The 22,433-nt window shown below is 40.4% G+C and overlaps 1 protein-coding gene across 1 annotated transcript in view; it reads left to right on the top strand.

Moving 5' to 3' along the window:
- Positions 1 to 18,006: 18,006 nt before the first annotated feature.
- akt3b (v-akt murine thymoma viral oncogene homolog 3b) overlaps positions 18,007 to 22,433 on the top strand; it is a 32,948-nt gene continuing 28,521 nt past the window's right edge. Inside the window, exon 1 of the mRNA XM_033624742.2 lies at positions 18,007 to 18,330. The gene's annotated coding sequence lies outside the window, so the exon portion shown is untranslated. The remainder of the gene's footprint in view (positions 18,331 to 22,433) is intronic.

Genomic DNA, 22,433 nt, shown 5'->3' on the forward strand with positions numbered 1-22,433 from the left:
TGGTTGGATGTGCTGCCAAATTCACATGACATTGGAGACGGCTCCTGGTAGTGAAATGAACAGTCAGTTCACAGGCAACAGCCCTGGTGGACGTTCGTGTAGTCAACATGACAACGGCACGCTCCCTTAAAACTTGTGACATCTGTGGTATTGTTTTCTGTCATCAAGCTGCACATTTAGAGTGGCCTTTTATTGTGACCAGCCCAAGGCACATCTGTGCAGTAATGATGCTGTTTAATATTCATCTTGATATGACATATGGATGATTATCTTGGAAAAGGAGAAGTGCTCCACAAAAAGTGTCAGATCTTTGACTGAAACTGTCTGAGCAAAAGGGAGCAAAATCAAAAGTGTTGCATTTAATATTTTTTTGAGTGTATAAATAGTCCTGTGTGTATGTGTGTACCGCAATAAGACATGTATGAATCAATCTTTCAGTTTTAAATATGTATAATAATATAATAATCTTTATTTATGAAGTGCTTTTCAAAACAGTGCTTTTCAATTAAAACAGACAAGACATGAAAACAACAAATTTAAAAGAACTGATAAAAACACTCAGAAATATATAAAAACTGAAGAATAAAAAGACAGTTTAAATGAACTTAAAATCAGGAAAGACGCTACGATAAAAGTATGTTTTAAGAGATCACTGACTCAGCAGACCTGATTTCCTCGGGCAGATTATTCCAGAGCCTCGAGGCCCTGACAGCAAACTCTATCTCCTTTAGTTTTCAGCCTGGCCGCTGAAACAGACAAAGACCTCTGTCAGAGGACCTCAAAGTACATCCTGGCCTGTGCGGCACTAAGAGTACAGAAATGTAGCTGGGAGAGAGACCATGAAGAACCGTAAAAATTGTCAGTAAAACCTTGAAATCTGATCTACATCACACTGGAGCCAGTGTAAAGAGGCTAAAACTGGAGTGATGTGATCACGTCTCCTAGTCCTGGTTCTGGTGTAGGCCTCTACTTCCCCAGTACAATCATCAAAGTGACTCACTAGATTGTAAAACCCAATAGTTGGTAAAATAAACACACACCCCATGCTGTGTGTATGTGTTCCGTAACTAACCAGCGTGCACTGAGGCCTGTTGTAGCCACCTTACACCACTGGCAGAAGTATCTGAGAATCCACAGGTGGACAGGAATGAGGCAGAAAAATGTGTAGGCATTCAGATATAGATAAAGGTTCAGGTTCAGGTAGCCTACAGGTGGCAGGAAATCTAAAGCAGAAAGCAACAAAGACGACTGGGTAATGAGGGAATGAGGAGCAGGTGAGCAGGTGGATGTAGGAAAGGTGGATAGGTGGGAACGTCTGAGGGGATCTGGTGAATGGATGGAGAAGTCTGAAGAGCTTGTGGCAGAGAAGTTTCTGCAGGCAGACGTTTGGCACTTTGTGTTTACAGTTTCACGCTCCTGTGTTCTAATGAAAATAAAAAAGATAAACTGACTCCGGCCTCAACTAACTACCAGACAATACTATCCCCGCTCTCAGGAGGATGTGCCAAATTTGGTATTTGGCATGAGAACAACCTGCAGACTGACTGTATCACAGCCGTGCCCATGTTTGCCCAACACCGAGTCAGATGCCAGGAAGCATAAAGCTAACTAGTTTGTCTAGTTTGATTTTTTTGCTGTGTCACAATCCAAACACACATTCATGGGCACTGAACACATCATATCAATCATATCATATGTTTCCAGGAAGTCTGATCCAATAAAGGTCACAATGAAAATGATCTTGAGTTTCAAAGAACAAAACAAAACAAAACAAAACAAAAAAATGTTTTGATTAAAAAAACAACAGAACATTCTCCAGAGAGGAGGATCTTTTTATAAGAGGACACCAATGGGCTTATGAAATGTTTACTTTATTTATCACTTTATTTTTTAAAGTAAAACATATACTTTTATTCTGTTAAAATGCCCCAGACTAATCATTATGAAGTGTAGGATTTTAAATTGTGATTTAAATAATTAATACATTTGATTTCTTTACTGAAACCCACTGTTTAGATGTGATCCTACAAACAAAAGACAGCAGCTTTGGTTGTTGTTTATTTCAAAGGCTCTGCTGCAAAAACTACGTCTGCTCCGTGGTTGCATTTAAACACAATCCTCACGATGTCAGGTCTTGGGACATCTTAACAATAGCTGTACCTCTTGTTTACACTGAACTTACACTGAACTCTGCTGCATACCAGTGGAATAAGCTCCAAAAGAATTGAAGTCACACTCTCTTATTCCATTTGAGCATTTTAATGGTTATATTTATGCACCTGCAATCACTCTTGTAATTTTTTTCTTAAGTTTAAATATGTGAAGTGTGCGTCTGTCCATGTTTAAACTGTATGTTATTTATGTGTGCAGTTTTCTCTTGAAAAGAGACTCTGAAAAAAAACACCCTCAACAGATTTCTAATGAATTAACTCCAGACTAGTCCATACCCATTGGTAGCTTTGTCGCCTTCTACCTATGCCAATCCTCAATGCCTATGTGCAGTTTCACATAGATTGACCACGTCAGTGAGTAGAAAAACGTGGGACAGACAGAATGACTGACTGACAGAATGACACACTGACAGTTTCTGTGATTATGTACAGCATACCATACCATGACTTAGTCATACCAAAAATTAGACAAAACAACAACATTGGTCCACAGGGGGAGCCACAGCGATCGGTCGCATTTTAGCCATTTTGAAGCATTTTTCTGTTGTTATAGCGCCACCCAGTTGCCAATTAGAGTTAAATTTCTCCAGTCACCTTGAGGCATCCTGTTCTACATATCTACCAAGTTTAGTAAAAATCCATATGGCGGTTAGGCCTAGATAAGAAATGAGCTCTCTAGCGCCCCCATTTTGTTTGATGGGGTCAATAATGGAGGGGTCCCCTCAGATTATGTGTGGTCATATGCCTACAAAGTTGCGTGGTGATGGGTGAAACCCTTGAGATGTTATACACCTTCATGTGATGAGCCACGCCCTCCGCAATATTCATTGCCTTATAGAAGCTCAGTTTTAGTAAGTTTTCCAACTTTTGCCAAGAGGGAACTTTAGATATTGGTCCCTAGATTATGTTCACCCAGTTTCATGCAGGTCGCTCAAACTTCCTAGGAAGAGATCCATTTGAAGTGTTTTTCAAAAAATTTAAAATGGCGGAAAATCTATATAAGCGGAAGTTATGGGTTCTTGAGGCAAATGTGTTCCTCATGAGGAGAGGCATCTCTGTGCAAAGTTTCATGTCTCTACGACATACGGGGCATGAGATATGCCCATTCAAAGTTTGCCATTTCAATGGGTTGCTATAGCGCCCCCCTTTGGCCAATTGATGTAATATTGCTTCATTGGCATCCTCCCATGACCCTCTACCACTGTGCCAAATTTCACATGGATTGACCAAGTCAGTGAGGAGAAAAACATGGAACACACACACAGACACACACAGACACACAGACAGAGTTTTCGTCATTATATAGTAAGACGAATTAACCCTTTTCTTTTTCTAAACCAGTGTTTGGGGTGGATGTGTGGAATGGGCTGCATGATGAGTTGAAACAAAGCACAAATGTAAATCAATTTTTAAAAAAAACTATACAAGAAAGATATTTTAGTCAGATGTTTAGACGAGGAAAGGTTGTGTTAGGGGGTGCATATTTATTTTGTAACACTGGGTGGTACTTGGACTGTAAATAAACTGGGTTTATTACATATTTATTTACTGGGTGGTAAACAGACTGAGGATAGTTGGATATTAGTTGTAGATAAATTTGGGAATTTGTTGAAATAACATATGAGTTAAAAGAAGAAATGAAAGAAAGGAACATTAAAGTTTTACTTCTACCTACTCCTTTTCAGACACTTATCTTTGTCTTGTTTGTTTTTAGTAATTTATATTATTATTATATTAATATTATTTTCACTCATTGAAACAAACAGAATGTATAAGAGGTTAATATAGCACATGTTGCCCTCTCTTTAGTAAAACAGTTTTATTTTTCCCCCCTCAACGATCAGTGAGGCTGTCAGACTGGTTAGCTGTCACATTCTGCAGACTCATGCTGTTAATCACTCTTCGCCCCAAACACTTCAGCTCTTTGTTACGTGATGACCCCAGTTAAGGGACACACAGACCTCAGTAGGGAACACACCACACCTACACAGGTGCTTTTCATCTCACAACTGAGGACATGAACAAGCCTTTTGTTTCTTTGCACGAGCACTGTCTCATCTTACACACCCACACAGGTGTTGTCACTTATTTGACCAGATTATGATTTAGGAATATCTGCTTGATTGACGTCTCCTTTCCAAGAACCCAATGTGATGCCTTCAAGTTGCTATTTTTTCCCAATTAACAGTCCAAAATTAAAAGATGTTTAGTAGATTACCATATGACACAAATAACTGCAGCAAATGCTCATTTTTTTAAAAGCTGGAACCTGTAAATATTCGGCCTCTGTGCTTGAAAAGTGACTCAAGTTACTGATGGATTACCTAAATAATTGTTCATTTTCTGTCAGTGAACTACTTATTTAATTGGAATAATTGTTTGCAAATGGCACACATCAGTGCACACAATAAATTGTTCAGGATTATGTAATAAAGTTGACACAAGTCAGTTTATGTATTTTCATCATGGTTGCCCATTCCTTTATATGGCTGGAGGCAAAACAACAAAAATACATTTGTCAAAATAAGATATACCACAGAATTACATTTGCATGTTAGTATGTGGCGGACACATGAAACATTATGATTCAACAATGCTGTGGTCAACAATTTGTTAAGTTTAGGCAAAAAAGCATCTGGTTATGGTTTGAAAAGATGAAGAAGTTCCAGCTCAAAATGAGCGGTTTTGGGGGCACAATCTCAGCAGGAAACGCAGCAAAGTCTTGGTTAAAAAACAATCACTTTTTTAGCACTATCCCCGCTGGAAAAACAGCGACAGATTACTAAAAACGACCACGTTTGGGGGCCAAAAAGCCACTTTAAAAACCGAGAAGGGTCACTAAAAAGTTGCCAGTGGGTTGCCAAAAAACATCAATGTTTGGGAGCAATTGGGAGCTTCAATGCTGCTTTAAAAACAGCAATAAGTTGTTAAAAAACATCAACGTTAAGGGGCTAGAAAGCTGCAGGAAAGACATAAATGAGTAGCCAAAAAAATATTCTTGGTGTCTAACAGTGGTCTGCAGCTTGGCAGGCATCTCATGTAGGTGGCACACCATGCACCATCCCCTCCACCTCCAGATGGAAGTCAGCTCATACCCTACATCACTTCAGAAAGGTTGATATGATATGTGTGAAATGTACAAATGTAATGTACTTGTGGTTTGCAGAAAGGTACAAAGCCAACGTTTTTTTCTAGCAACTGAGCTGAGTATTTGGGATATTCGGAATGAGTTCATTCAGCTCTTCACAGCTAATAAAAGATCTCATCATCACCATCAGAAGATTAAACTGCTAAAAGAATAAACTGTCATAGTAAAATCCAGCAAATTAAAAGTTATAATCAAAGAGTCCTTTGCTGTTGATCGAAAAATGGGCCTGGGATTTTCCATTGTGCAATGTAGTTTATGCAGCCACTGGGGAGTGACAGGATTTGAAATATGATCTCATGATGTTGTTGTTGATGATCAACATGTGACGTAAGAGGAAGTCTGGGACTGTGTGGTGATCATCAGTGACCTTCTCTTTTTCATCAGGTCTGAATCATCTGAAAACATGTTTATCATTAGTGCATGAACTTTGATGAGCAGAGATCTAATCAAATGGAATAACTGGAAACACTTGGGTGTAATCACTGATTATATCGTTTGTGCACAAACATACTTACTAAAATTTTGAATTTCTTGTTCCTGGTCCAAACATATATATCCTATACTGCATGGACTGAGGAACAGGCGAATAAATACAGTAGCTTTACTATTAAACCCTTAAAACTTTTTATTACACAGTTGCTATGTAGCTGCGCGTCGGGGTTCTATTCCCCTGTCGGGAGTTATTTTCCCAGTATTCACCGGCTCATTATACATTATCCCTTACATGTCCCAGTTTTTTGTCTAGAGTTTTGTACCACTTCAGTATCACTAAACCTTCAGTCACATCACTGTCAGTATGACACCTGAATGCGTGTGCACTGTTACTGTTGATTCTAATAAACTGACACTGAATTCAAGTGATTTTTGGTAACCGTGTGGCCAACTCAAACAGCAAACATGTGATAAATAAAGTTGAAACTGAAATGAAATGTCTAGGCTTCATAATAGATAATAAGTCAACCGCAATATTATCAAAAGTGAAAGACCTTCTAAATCTAGCCTCATTATACACCTAAAGAGGGATTTATACTTGTGTGGCAGACCCTGCGCCGTAGCCTACACACGCGGCCTATGCCGTTGTGAGCATTTATACTTGTGCGGTGGTGTCTGTGTCACTCTGCAGTTACACCTCCAGAACACTAGTCAGCAGTGAAGTGCTGTAAAGTTTAGTTGATTCAAAACACACTTCATACACAAACTGATTTCACTATATGAAATATTTCTTCTAATTGACACATTTTCCCCACAAATACAACATGCTAATGTTATTAGCACAAGCCTATGGCATTTTACATTGTATAAATTAGCCTAGTGGCTAGCGGACTTCTCTCTACTCATATGGAGCCAGGGACAACAGCAACATTTAACAAAGGTAACGTTACATAATTTGGCTCCATTACAGCTCACAAGGTTCACTGACAAAACAACTGTCTTATACTAAACACGTTTTCCAAACAAATATAACATGCTAACATTATTAGCACAAGCCTATGGCATTTTACATTGTATATATGAGCCTTGTGAGTAGCAGAGATTTCCTCTGCTTGTATGAAGCCAGGATAAATCACACACAAGACTTGAAATGCTATTTTTGTGGAGGCTTTATTGTCTTCACAGTTTATTGTTTCTTATTTGTGAAATTAAAGTAAATAAATACTTTGCATCCACTGAGGGAAATGGTTTCAGCTTACAGAAATAGTACATTTCCGGGAAGGTGCACGTCAGGCTACAACATAGGCTCTACGTCAACGCAGAGCCTATGTTGTAGAAGTATAAATTCCGCCTTATACTGTTAGTTTATTCTGCCATACATTATTTTTTGTGTGGAAGTGTGGGGAAATACATATCAAACAAATACAAATCTAGTTTTCATACTTCAAAAGAAAGCCACAAGAATTGTGAACAAAACGTCATACAGAGAACCAACTAACTCATTATTTATTAAACTAAAGACTCTTGAATTTGAAGATTTGGTCAACTTTCCTACAGCTGAAATTATGTACAGAGCAATAAACGATTATTACCTGAAAGTATCCAAAAGTTGTTTCAAAAGAGAGAAAGTCAACATGCTTTGAGGGGTGTTTTTATATTAAAAAAAAAAAGAAAAAAAAAGATGAGGACCAATGCCAAACTACATTATATCTCAATTAAAGGAGTGAGTTTATGGAACAGTTGTAGTGAGTAAATAAGTATCTGCCATTTTCTGTGAGAGGCTGTGACTTTATTTACATTAATTTGTAGATTAATACATGATGTTCTTATTTCTATTTGCAGGCCAATATAAATAAATTCTAAAATGAAGCACTGTCTCATCAAATATTTGTGCAAAGTTGTAAACAAGCACCCACGTTGTTTAAAAAAAAAAATGGACAAAGAGCTCTTTGTGTGAACACGTCACATACCTGAATTACATGAAACACGCTCGTAGAGATGTTATCGACATGCAGGAAAACCTGAGGTGTCTTTACAGTAAATCCTGCATGAAAAAGAATGTCAAAAATGACCGTGGGAAAAGGGACAGTTCACCGCAGAATCAAAAATATGTATTTGTCCTCTCACCTGCAGTGCTGTTTATCAGTCTAGATAGTTTTGGTGTGAGTTGCCAAGTGTCAGAGATATGGGCCGTAGAGATGTCTGGCCTCTCTCCAGTATAATGGAACTAGATGGTGCTCAGCTTGTGGTGCTCACAGCGCCAAAAATATATATATTTTTTGAAAAGCTTAACAGCAATATCTCAGAAATCATGACCTGGTTACTCAAGATAATCCACAGACCTTGTTGTGAGCAGTTTCATGTAGGAACTATTTTCTTTCTACTGAACTACACCCACCAAGCGCATCACTGCGCAGACAGAAGCATGCATCTACTGCTAGCTCACCTAGCACCACTGAGCTAGCAGCCGAGGAGGACACCATTAATGTTTACATCTCATGCCAACACATTCTCACTCCAACCTCGTCACGTATTGACATTTGGTCATGGACTTTCCACGTCCACATTCGACGTGCAAGGTACCATGGGTGTGTTGGTTGTTGACGTTCTGGGACATTGTGTTAAGTTCAGCCTGTTACATGCATTGTCTTATTTTAAGATACACTGTTTTCACAGGAAACATATGTCTCTTTCAAAATAAAAGCACTACGTCAGACTTTCACTGCCTTAACTTTCGTCCTTGTTCCGCTGCGTTTCCCCCTGACGTCGCCAGGCACCATCAAACTATAAGAGCAACCGGCCACGTATCATGCCGACGTTAAAAGATGCCTTTTTTCGTCGGTTTATGATGCCGCAAGTCACTGCCCAAGCGCCAGATTTCGACGACTTCGGAGTGAGAACAGGCTCCTCATGCTGTCATGAGCACAAGCCTCTCATGCATGAGTTGTTGCACTTGTCCTTCTGTGCAGTGATACGATTGGCAGGTTTACTTCCTCCATGAAACTGCTCACAGGAATGTCTGTGGATTATCTTCAAATATTTTTTGGCATCGTGAGCATCACAAGCTGGGTGCTGTTGAGTTCCATTATACTGTGGAGAAGGCAGACATCTCTATAGCAGATATCTCTGACACTGGGCAACTCACAGCAAAACAATCTAGACTGATAAACAGCACTACAGGCAAGAGGAAAAATGTTTATTTTTGATTTTGGCGTGAACTGTCCCTTGAAGTAAAGTTTTGAATGCAAGACTTTTACTTGAAACAGAGTATTTCTATACTGCAGTATTACTACAGTTACTTCTTCCTGCACTGTGCTTTAAAGCACAATGTGCTGAACTACTGAGGCAGGAGAGGTGACTGAAGACCAAACTGTTCCTGGTAAACCGTCTGAGGGGGGCGCTGTTCCAGGACAGCAGGATGGTGACGGAGGACAGCCAGCGCTCTCAGGGTGCGGACGTCAAAACTCTGCTGGTAGTTTTCACACAGAGGGTTTGGAGACTGAAGAGACTTGTAGAGCGACTGAGACCGTCCGCTGTGAAGACTGTAGCTGCAACATGAAAAGAGACAGAGTGGTGTATTTTATTGCGATTGTTATTAGAATTACACGTGGACATTTGTTGTCTAATTGGTCCACAAGATACAGTATTTAAACATTGAAACAAATAATTACCATGCAAGTTTATATATATATATATATATATATATATATATATGTATATATATATGTTAGGTTAAAAGACGTGGTTCAGTTTAGGGTTAGGGTAATGGGCAGGGTTAGATGCTATCTTTGGCCCCATATTTGTTCATTACAATGCGGCACTGTAGCAGGGTTTAGATAACCATTGCGTTGGCAGTTATGTCTTGTACTAGTGGTGGGCGGGGCTTGTAGGGGCGTGTCGTGTACACTACAAACAGGACGTGTCTGCAGCTACACATTCACACACAGCCTTACCCACAATCCTTTGAGTGGACAACATGGACTCTACCCAGCTGTCCTGGATACAATCCATGAACGTCTCTCCCCAGACGAGACAATCTACAGCAGAAAGAAGTAAAAAGTTGAATGCACAAAGTCACCATCACTCTGAGTAGGATTGAATATAATTTTGGTGTTAAGTCCTCCAGGTTTGGTTTGCTGATGCTGCTCACTGTGTTAACGTGGTCGGTCCATCGAGCTGTCTGGAGTCCTGAGACTCTCTGAACTCGTGCAGCCTCAGAGCAACACCAGATCCTGCCATGGCCAGTGAGGCAGGTCACCATCAAGAGCAGGTCTGCAGAGGGTGGAGGGTGAGTCCAGACCACGGAGAGGCAACCTGAGACCCCGGAGCTGCTCTTTAGCCCCTCTCCAGTGGCTCCCTGTGGCTCTGATAAAAATTTTTTTTTGAAATTAATAAGAGTTGGATTTTTTGTTTTTACTTTTGAAATTCTGTGGCCTGGCACCTTTCCCTATAAATTTTGCTGAACCCTAAAACCAGTGGTTTGTCTTAAGTTTTCCTAGCTAGACTAGTTATGGATTCCAAATTCAAAAAAACTAAAGAAGTCTTTAAGGAAAATAAAGGATTTATAGTGTGTGGACAGATTTGTTTGCTTTCACTGCGAATACTGCAGCGTAAACCTACCGATAGCCCACTGCAGAGCAGCCACCTTGTAGTAAAACATATCAGTGCTAATTAAGACTTACTAGGCTGTGTTACTTACATTATAAGGCTCAAGTATGCTTTGTGGCTCCAGACAGATTTTTTATTTATTCTTTTGATTGTGAAGGTTGCCGACCCCTGGTCCAGACAGAGACCACAGCTGCTCCAGTGTGAGAGGTTTCCTGTGGATGGATACAGATGAAGCTCTGTACTTAATGTTCAATAGTTTTCTGATCAGTATAGCACCTTTACATGTGCTGGTTTAGGGAATAATTACATCATCAGTAAACCCCTTGACCTTCTAACATTTACAAACATCAGCTTCAGGACACATTCATTTTTTAGCCTTACAACTTATGAGGCTTTACAAAAAGATAATCAGTATGTGGTTTCTTCTGCCACGCTTTCATCTGTTGGTGTGTAATGATCACTGGGGCCTCTAGAGGCTGCTAGTGAGAGTTTAGATTTGTAGTCATATTAGGACCTATGGTTAAGACATGCAGAAAATGTTGACTCAAAGTCTAGTGGCAGGTAAAAGAATAAAAAAGCCCAGGTCAAAACAAGATAAATACTGAGAGGAGTTCAAGTCCATTAAATCAGTCCGCAGCCTGAACAGTCACACAAGAAACGGCCTGCAGTTCTGTAAACAGCAACTGGTAGTTGTACTTTTCTGAGGAGGTCAGAAATAATAAAAATGTAAGTTCACATAAACGATCCACTGCACAGAAGAAGATATTATAAACAAACTATAGACACAACATTCAAGCCTCTTCTTATTTACCATAGATGAATTTAAAACTTATTTTTTTCTAGTTAATAATGAGCTTTTATTGTGACAAAAGATATTTTTACTTTTTGCAAGATCAAATCAAGTCATTTATGTCTGCTCTAATAGGTGTCCCATATGTCCTCTATTACTCAGAAGGACTTCCAGTAGTCTTACCTGCAGATGAGAGAGACGTCCTCCCTAACTGCTGACCTGGAGTCAGTTGGATTGTTATTTGAAAAGGTTCCCTGGGAGACTCGACCACTCGGCTGTACCTGAATCTTCCCAAGTGTACTGTCCTCTACTCTTTGTTTTTTTAATATCAGTGTTTCTTCTCTTTTCTGCAGGTATTATCTCTGCAGGAGATCCAGGACTGAGAAACCCAACACTGCAGCCTGACGACAGAGGAAACTGACACAAGTAACATGATCTCTCTCTGTCTTACACACACATAGCTACTATGGTTACTGTAGGACATTACTGTGTTCTTCATTGTTTCATTTATTATTATACATGATAATGTGAACATTGTCCATACTCCACAGGTAGAACGAACCACTTAACTATGGACAGAAAAATAAGAAACTTTAAGAAGCACCACCATCTGGTTGAAAACTCATCCTGTTCAAAACAAATATCAGCAACACGCACACTTTCATGCTCCCTAGACCAGTGGTTCCCAACTGGTCCAGCCACGGGGTCCAGATTTATGTTAAGTCATCATTTTAAGGTCCACACAGTTTGGCCGTGTCATCAAGCTAGTTTTCTGTCTCTGTCAAGGAGCTGTCTGTTAGTCAGTCACTCTACAGCAGGAAACGGCACTTCAAATTCAAAGCTCTGTGCCAGACATTCACTGTACTTCAATATTAAGTGTGTTTTTTATAAAGTTGAAATGTCGCAAGTTGCTTGTGGTCCATTCAGAATGGACCTGTGACCCACTTTTGGACTGCAACCCACGAGTTGAGAACCACTGCCCCAGACAACTGACACTATTTTTTGTCTTTCCTTTTAAAGATTCTTTATATTTTTTTTAAAGACTCTTTTTCGGACAGGGACAGGAAAGGCAAAGAGAGGGGATGACATGAAGCAAAGGGCCCGTGCCAGATTCAAACCCATGCAGCTGTAGTACTTACGGGTACACAGCACCCCATTCTGTTTATTCCTGACTGTAATCTTTATTGTTTATTGTAATGTTTAATTTTTACTTTTATACTTTTTGTTTGTTGGTTTTATTCATTTTCTATTGTGTGTTTTTATGACGTACACTTGGTACATGTGTTAAAGAAGGCTCCTGTTCCTCAATGTATTTTTAAAGGTTATTTCTATGTATATCAGAGACTAAAAATAATCAACATGGCTACTGTGATGTCATCCATTGGTTTGTGGACTCCCATTTTAAAGCTGTAAGTTTGACATTTCAGCTAGTGCCATCTTGGATTTTAGGAGTCAGAGGTGACCATATTTGGGTGATAGACTGGAGCTGTGGAGGAGTGAGGGGTGGATCCGGCTCATAGACTGTGGCCATGCCTCCCAGACACCCTGTCACTAATCTGACCCCGCCCTCCGCCAAAAGGTTGAGTTATATAAAAAATCCAGCCTCCGTACAGTTGTCATGAATGTTGAAGCTAGTTAAAGAGACCAAAACTGTTTTTTTGTACCAGGCTGTAAACATGTTTATTTCTGCTGTAAAGTTGGGCATTGTTTAGGGACTGACTCGCTTTTGGAGCCAGCCTCAAGTGGCCATTAGAGGAACTGCAGTTTTTGGCACGTCTATATACATCGGCTTCATTTTTCAGCCCCAGAGGCTAATTATGAATGAACTTTCCTTCCTTCGTGCCAATGAGAGTTCAGACTTTTGGTTTTTGAGACTGTCTAAGTGTTAATTTTCTTCATATTGAACATACAGGACATTAGACTCTTAACATGTACCCCACAGGAAGTGAGAAGGCTAAACTTAAAGGGCAAAAATTTAAATTTCCTCCTCAACTGTGGAGGAGAAAAATGAAGACACCAACTTTGGTTCAACCTCCAAATCCAAAAAATGAAATCATTCATTATTTTCCGTAACCGCTTATGCTGCTGGGAGTCGCAGGGGGGCTGGAGCCTATCCCACTGGACACTGTTGTTATGTCAAGTGTACTGTCTGCACCGAGGGTCTGAAGAGAAAAGCAATTTCGATCCTCTGTATGTCCTGTACATATTGTAGAATTGACAATAAAGCTGACTTTTACTTTGACTTTGACACTGGGCGAGAGGCAGGGTTCACCCTGGACAGGTCACCAGACTATCACAGGGCTGACACATAGAGACAGACAACCATTCACACTCACATTCACACCTACGGACAACCTGCATGTCTTTGGACTGTGGGAGGAAGCTGGAGCACCTGGAGGAAACCCACGGTGACACAGAGAGAATATGCAGACTCCACACAGATGGGCTCCCCAAACCTGGGTTCAAACCAGGAACCCACTTTCTGTGAGGCGACAACTCTAACCACTGCCCACAACTTAATTTTATGGTCGACAAAATGTCAAACTTAAAAATTTGGTGTCTGTAAAGTGCTTGTCTTGTCTGACACACACACAAAAATCCAAATTAAAAGATATAAAACAGAAAATAATTAATAAGTCTCTTAGAAATCATTTAGAAGTGATTAATCAATAACATCAGGATTATTGGTTTTCATTTTAACATCACTTTATTCCTGTCTGATATTGTTGAATTACATTTTTTGGTAATTTTTCTGCGTGATGACAACATTTGTCATTCGCTGACAGTTAACAGACACCTCTGAATGATAACTGTCTCATTTCATAGCTGACCCCGGCAGAACAGACCTGTTAAGTGGGCCTGAATTGATATTTCTCAGACTGTATTTGATTAATGCAAAGCAGCAGCAGCAGCAGCAGCAGTGGTCCCGTCTATGTAGGCCTGCAGCCAGACTGGGACCAGGATCCTCAAACAAAGCATCTATTCACAGGAAGGTTGGGGAGGGAGGGAGGAAGGGAGGGGGTGCTATACATTTAGGTAAGCCTGAGTAAATTAATAACAGTATTAAAGGCTGGAAGAAATAATTGTCAACATGCAAAAATGTCCACATGGTTGGTTTGAGTGTCACTCCAGTGGATGAATAATAAGGGCTGGTATCTGCTGTGCAGCAGAGGGAAGTGAATTATAACTGAAGTGAGTCTGGACACATAAATCCAGCAGAGAGAGAGAGAGAGGGAGGGAGAGACAACAAAAGCCGGGGACCAACAAAAGCCCTGGATGCCATGAGGAGAGAGATGCTGCATTCACGTACCCCCCGTAAAATCCCGCTTCACAGTGTGAGGGAACATACTGTACAGACTCAGACATGGTAAAGAGACATACAGTCAATCAAGACACGTGCTGGAAACGTGGAGCTCAGATCATTAGTCGATGAACAGATTAGATGATCAGCAGAAAACTGATCTAGAACTGACTGATTGATTTTCAGGCAGGAAAAAACATCTGATTCCAGCTTTTTGAGATGTGAAGATTTCTTTCTTTTCTTTCTCTTATGTTGTTGTGAACAGAATATATTTGGATTTTGTAATGTTGGTGTGACTGAAATTATTGTATCAACAAATCATCTTTTGCTCTGAGAGACTGCAAACGGCATTTTTTTCCCCGCTTTATTTTTTCTGACATTTTATTAACTGAACAATTAATTCATTTTTCTTTTGGTTCCAGTTTTGTTTACTGGGTTTTCAAGAGGTCACTTTGGATTTTTAGACATCAGTATAGTATCACTAGAATATATTCATAGACACACATACGCACAATATACACTGTATATAATGTACGATAAAAATAAATCGACAATCGAGTAATTGGTCATTAAGAATTTGATCGAATATGTGAAATTTAATCGACACATTAAGATCTGATTCTGAAGTATCAACAATGTGCAGTCTCCTATTATATTGTAATTATCAGTAGCATTTTGTCTTTTGAAAGCGTGTTTTAATGACATTAGCAAACAAACTATTTTATGACAAGGCGGCCATCTTGGGGTCTAGAAGAAGAGCGCGCCGGCGACATTGGAAACTTTGTCCAGGCCTCTACATCTTTGTATGTTTCATAGGATGCAATGCTGTCAGAGAATATGCAATATGTTGCTGTGAGCTTTAATTGAGGAAAAAAAACATTTAGCAAAGTTTTCATAAAATCCCGAGTAATTAATTAATTGTTAATGTTACCAATCGATTAAAGAAAGTGCCTACTGTCCTCAGTACAACAACAGTAGAACAATTCACCAAAATAAATACTTTATCTTAAAAACTATATTGATAACTGTGACCTGACTTAAAACAGATACACAGTGACAGCTACATCATCACTCTAATGGCAGCAAATAAATAAGTAAATCAAATTACAAATGTAAGACAACACACTTAAAAGTATGACATAATGTTTATTTGTGACAGTAGGAGGGAAAACCAATTCCCCAGCATAAGATTAAAAAGAAAGGGACCCAGTGTCTTACAGATGTGGCAGATGAAGCACTTACAGTACACTTAATTTCTCTCTGAATTTGACATGAGATGTCGGAGCAGGAAAATTTAATAAATAAACTGACAAGATTGTCTTAAATCAAGGGTCAATTACTGCCTTTCTCTGAAGCTTTCAGCTGCTTCTTACTTTCACCCGGAGCTTTCAATTGCATCTGATAGTCTTCACACATGAATGGAAACTTACTCTGCTGATGAGGACTGTGAGATAACAAGTGAAGGGTAAAAACCCAAGAAGAAAAGGCTACTACGTGGACTTAAACTTCTGTCAATCTACTGTTTCTCCAAGGTCAAGAATGAGCTTCATTCTCAAGAAAAAAATACAGATAATTTAAAATAATTATCAGTTGCAGCCCATAAACATGTCATGATGCAACAAACAATACTGGTGTGATGCAAAACCAAACTCATGGAACAATAAAGGTTTCTCATCGGCATTATCATGTGCACAGAACAGGTTCAGTCCTGCAGAAGAACGAACAGCGCTGTTCATATCCTCACATTCATAAACATGATTCACTTTTATATCAACTTTTAGCAGGTCGGCTATCCTTCCTCGACGTAAAGCTGAAATCTTTATTTTCATTTATAAATTCTCAAGTGTAAGTCACCATCAGGGTCAGATGTTTTTTAGGCAGCACATGTGACCTTGTGCTGCATCACACATGTTAAAATCCTCAACTTTTTTATAACTAGATAGCATATTTAGAATTCATACCAGAAATAAAATGCAGATTCTGCACTATTAACAGCTTGGATGTGAATTAGATTTGCACCACCATGAACTGTAAACTCTTGGTGGGCTGAGCTCTCAAACCTTGACAACTCCCAAGAATTTTTCAAAATTTAGTTTTTCCATTTAAGTTTCATTTGTTTCTGCAACTATTTCAATAAGCATTTATCTTTATGGTCAAATATGCCAAACATTATTTGGTTCCAGCTTATCCATTGGGAATATTTGCTGTTTCGTTTGTCTTACGTGACAGTAAATTGAAAACAACTTAATTTAATTGGTTCTGAGAATATCAGTTTCTACACTATCTTTCTTTTTAGTTTTAAGTTTTTATTTGTCACATACTCAACATAGCTCTACATCATGCAGTCAAATGCGTTGAAACCCCTGTGCTACAGTGTTTGACACAAATGAAATATCAAAGATGCAAAATATAGGACAAAATATAAAGTAGAAACAAAAGACAATGCACAAGTGGTGCAGATTAAGTACAACATGGTGCAGTATATTATATTAAATATGGTGCAAACATCAAAGGTGTGCAGGGGAAGAGTGGAATTTGTGAAGTTGCAGTTTAAACAGAGACCTTGTTTGGTTTCTGGTCAAAGTTATTTACAAGTGGTGATGTTGTGGGGTGGACTCATGACGTCAGTATTTCTAAAATCCTGGCTGCCCCATATTTCAGTGGTGGAATGTAAATAAGTAGATGTACTAAAGTAAATCTGAGATACTTGGTCTTCACTTGAGTATTTCCATTTTATGTTAATTTATCCTTCTACTCCGCTACATCTCAGAGGAAATATTGCACTTTTTACTCCACAACATTTATGTGACAGCCCTGGTTACAGTTTTTCACCCCCCTTCCTGGAATAAATATGGAATTATGTAAACTACATAAGATTTTGTTTGGGAATTTAAGCTGTTGCAGCAACACAAAGACAGGAATAGTACAGATAAATAGAGAAAGTAAAAGAATGCAACTTCTTGCACCCACAGTGCAAGAAGGAGTGCTACCACAAGCCCTTCATACTGAGGGGGATTGTGTGGTTTGACAAATTAATAATTTTTTTTTTTTTTAAAAATATTATCTTTACAAGAAAAAAAATATCATATGCAACTATCAATCATGGATATAAAGCATCTGTACATGAAAAAGGTGTGTATAAATATATATATAGAGAGAGAGAGATTTGACAATATTCTTATTTTATCTCTTTATCTTATTTCTATTTTTGTAATATTGTTATCCATTTAGCATGCAATCACTTTCCCCCTTTTTTCTCTTGCTTCTAAAGTAAATTTTCCTTATCTTATCTTATCTTAAATAAATAAAAAGTGGCACATTAAAGTGGAAAATAAAATAAAATAAAATAGGTAAGATGTTAAATGCGGGACTGGTAGTGGAGTATTTTTACAGTTTGGTATTAGTAATTTAACTTGAGTAAAATATCTGAATACTTCTTCCACCACTGGTTCTGTCACATTTCCCAGCTGGCTTGATCTGTTTTCAGTATGAACCGTATGAACCCTCATGTGTCCGACAGCCCGTGAATGCAGCAGGAGTCCTCCCAGTCAGATCTGGCTGAACGTGACGTGCCGACTCGGAGCCGAGCGAGGTTTCCTGGCGGAGCTGCGGAGGGAGCAGGAGCCGAGCGGGTCTGTCTGTCTGTCCGTCCGTGTGTCTGTCTGCCGCCGCAGTCTCTTGTCTGTCTGGGACACACACATAAAAAACCCTCCTCTTTTTCGGCTTCCACGGTCTGGACTCGGAATCCGCGGCTATGGATCCATCGCTGTCCTCCTCCTGTTTTCACCACTGAGGGACCGTTGGATGCTCCAGTGCCCATAGAGGAGGAGGAGGGAGGAGGAGGAGGAGGGGGGCATCCTTGTCATTCTTCGACTACCAGGTGAAATAATTACGATAATATGCTATAACGTGTTGTGGGTGGGAGTGGGGGTTGTTTGTATGGGCCGGGAGAGGAAGGAGGAAGGCAGGGAGCGGGGGTTGGGGTCGTCGTTTTGGGGGCACTGGGAGCGGGTTTGTGTCGAGCCCGGAGCGGGTGGGAGCGGAGGTTAGCATGCTAGCTAGCCGCCGTTAGCGGGCTGCCACCACTGCTGCTTCGTCATTCGCCGGTCTGGGAGGGATGCGGCGCCGGGATGCTGCTGCAGAAGGGAGGGGAGGGCTCGTAATGGTAACGGTACCGTCCGTCTGGCCTCGGCCCATCTCCGTGATGAACGACACCCCCAACCTCCCCGTTTCTCCCCCCTCTCCCCTCCCCTCCTCCTCCTCCTCTTCCTCCCCCTCCCTGGTCTCCCATCCCTTCAAAAAACACAGCGTCGCGTCTCTGTCCCGAGATGAATAAATAAAACCGGCAAACCGGAGTTGTTTCATCACCAACATGTAAATAACATCACGGCTCCACCGCCTGCCAGCGGCTGTCAGTTAGCCCGCTATGCTAACCAGCCTTCCAGCCAGGCATCCAGCTAGCCGGCTAACATTAGCGGTAGCATCACCCCCCTCCTCCCGCTAGCATCCCTGGCTAGTTTGCATCCTCCGAGCCGAGCCATCACAGGCCAGCCTGGCTTACACAACCATCTCCCTGACCCTGCCGTTTCACACCGGGCTATTTTATCCAGCGGCTGCTCGGTACAGAAGTAACGGCGACACATTTATTCGCCCCTCGTCCATTAAAACATAACGGAGCACGCCAAGCGGATGTTGTTATGTAACAAGATAATGACACCACACGCCCTTGAAACAAAAGCTGTTGTTTCAGTATTTGTTTGTTTGTTTGTTGTGCGGTGAAGGACTCAATCGTGGCCAATACATCAGACACATTGGTGTTGGAGGGGGGGTTGTTTGGTGGCACCGAGGGCCGCAGCTCTGAACCGGCTTCTGAAATATACAACGGCTGCTCCTGTCAGCCATTGTTTTTGTTGTCATTGGAGGGCTCGCATTTGTTTTCCAGCGTTGGATGTCCCCCTTGATGGTGTGCAGTGAAGGAACATGGCCAGTCTGCCCTCCACAACATCCTCAGCATCTTTAAAGCTTGGTGCTGAAATGTCAAAATATGATCTACAGTCATTATAGGGAATGTGATTATTGCCAATTATGTATTAAAGTGTAGAGGGAATGCTGGCCAAGAGGAGATGATGAAATGATGTTGAGGGGAAAAGTCAGTTTAACTCAGAAAAAAATCATGTTTTATTATTAAAGTCCTTGTAAGATACCAGCAGGAGTGGGGCATGAAGGTTATCTTATAATGGGTAACAGGATATAGACCTATGATTAGAGCCCCATGTGATAAGATACAAAAAGACAACAAAATCCAACCAGACGAGCAAATAAGCAGTAAAGTGCAATGTTCATATGTCTAGTGGAAACAAATAATGAACATAACAGACAGCAATGGACTGATATTGATGCTGGATATATATACAGTAACATGCAGCAGTAGGCGTGTGATATATTACAAGAAAATCATTCATAAATCATCAGTGATAGTGAACAGGAAAACATTTACCTCTAAATTCATAAAGGCGGGGCGTATTGAACAGCAGCTTTCAAACACAGAGGTATGTCAAAGTGGCGTTTGTCACCGTATCATAGGGCGGGACATTTGTGTGATTGTTTACCAAATTTTAGCAGAATCACATCCTGATGATTTGATCATAATATGTTGTCGTTCACAGTTCTGTTGCTCATAGTAAAGATTCTGAAAAAGCTCTGTGTCAAACATGACAAATTTAGGTTTTTGGTTTACACTAGGGCTTAACATATAATGGACATCTGATCAAAATTGCAACGTTGCAGGAGGCACAATGTCTGTAAAAGGTGAAATGTGTGTCAAAAAACATTTTAAATTAAATGTTGTCGTGCTGCAGAGATTTTCCAGCGCACACATCACATACTACTGACTTAAAGATACAGTTGGTAACTTATGAAAATGACTTTGTGTCATATTTGCTGAATCTGGCAGTTCATTCTGAAAGGCGTACATGAGACAGACAGTATGTGAACAAATCATGTTCCTCCTCCTCCTCTTCCTCCTATTGCCTCTAAAGACATAGGATGCTAGAATCCACAACGGCTCGTGGAGAACAACTGATCAGAGCCGAGGAGTCTGAAATGCAGTTGTTGCATCATTGTCAATCGTCACTTCAGTCACTGCTCATGATCTGCAGTCAAACTGTCAAACTAATCACATATGAATCAAAATTCTGTTACTGCATTGCCTATTTCTCACCATGTTGGAAACAGTGGTGCTGAAAACTGCCCTGCCCATCGTTCAGAGCAGTCATTCTCATTCACAGCTAAACAGTACACTAAAATATGTTTCTGAAAAAATTTGAGGCGAGAAAGAGGCAATGCAGTAACAGAGTCTTGATTCATATTTGACAGATCACAAGCATCGATTGACATGATTGACAGCTGCGTTAGAGACTACACGAAGGTGGCAAATTTTCTGTTTTTGTTTTGTGTATCAGTCTGTGTCCCTTCTCTAAATTCAGACAGGAGAAGCTGTTTGTGCTTTTAGACCCAGCGCAATGAACGGTTAAGTTTCACTTTCACTGCCCAGGCGTTCTGCTGCTCCGTTTGTACCCAAAGTTCACTCTGTGCTGCAAGAGTGTGGAGCGATGAATAACTGAAAATAATATATATTCCAAAAACACTCCTAATGAACGCTCCGGCTCCAAAAATAGAATATCAGAATGTGGTTGCAGATGTTTTAATCGTGTTAGACTGTCACAAATAAATGTGTGGGAAGAAGAGCTGGGAGATTAATCAGATTTTATTTTCAATTACGATTTTGACTTCCCTCGGTTTTCAAAACAAGATAATTTAGATAAAACTACTACTGTGCTTGGTCTCTCCCCCCTTAAGTCCAAACAGAAGTTTCTGCGCAAGCTGTAAACAGCAGGTCATGACACATCACCCCTCTGTTTTTTAAAAAAGACTTTGTGGGTAGAAATTGTAAGGAATAGGGTTGGGTACCGAAATCCAGTGCCAACAAGGCTTCGGTTCCTAAATGACTGGTACCTACTAGACTGAATCTTAATGAAGATTTCGGTGTCTCATTTCGATGCCCCATTGTGTACGTAGCAAGACAAGGTGCGAGTGGGGAGAGCGGACGTGTGTGTTCTGGTGATGGTGACAGTTAGGCTGTTGCAACCGCACGTAGACTTTATATAAAGATGGACGACATGTCCGCTCCCCAAAAGTGAAGCCAAAACATCTCCATCGCCCCCTGGTGTCTGGCTGCAGTATAGGTCGTAAAGCTCGCCCTCTCCATGTCAGTGGATGGGACACGGGCCAAACTAAAAGATCAAAGCTTTCATTTAAGGTAGTTCTTATCACCCTGCTGCCTGGACAAGTGTTTGTTTTTCTGATAAGTTTGAATTTAATTAGTTATTTAGTGCTATAAAAATGGGTGTTTTACAACATGATAGACAGCTGTGGGAGCCAATCAGTGGGCTCGCATTCAGTGGTGCTGCACCAGGTTGGTCGGACAGGTGTATGGACTTGATACCGTGGAGGTAGCTACTGCGTGGACTCTGGCTCTGACGTCACTAGAGCAAGATGGCAGCGGCCATATCCGGAATACTTAAGCTTAACTTCTATACAGTGAGGGGAAGAGGAGACGCATCGTCCATCTTTATATACAGTCTTCGTGACCGCAGCAGAGAATATGAAGTCAAACATAGCAGTGCAGTGTGTGAACAGTTTAGGCTGTTTGTCAGTGAATAAATGCAACAACTCCTCAAGACCTAAGAAAGGTTCTTGTGTCTTGCTTGCCACCTGCTGTTTAAAGTGACCGGAGTTAGCCCCAAAGTTAGCAAGCTAAGTCAGCTTCCCATATAAATATATTTACCAACTACAGCTTTCAGAAAACATCCTTGTTTGGTACCGATCCCCTCAAAAAGTCACAACATAATCATTTTAATGTTTTTAGATATAAATTTGAATAATGACGTTAAGGTTATCATTCCCTTTAATAACACAAATCAT

This window comes from Epinephelus lanceolatus, chromosome 3, assembly GCF_041903045.1.
Source record: "Epinephelus lanceolatus isolate andai-2023 chromosome 3, ASM4190304v1, whole genome shotgun sequence".
NCBI classification, from domain to species: domain Eukaryota; kingdom Metazoa; phylum Chordata; class Actinopteri; order Perciformes; family Serranidae; genus Epinephelus; species Epinephelus lanceolatus.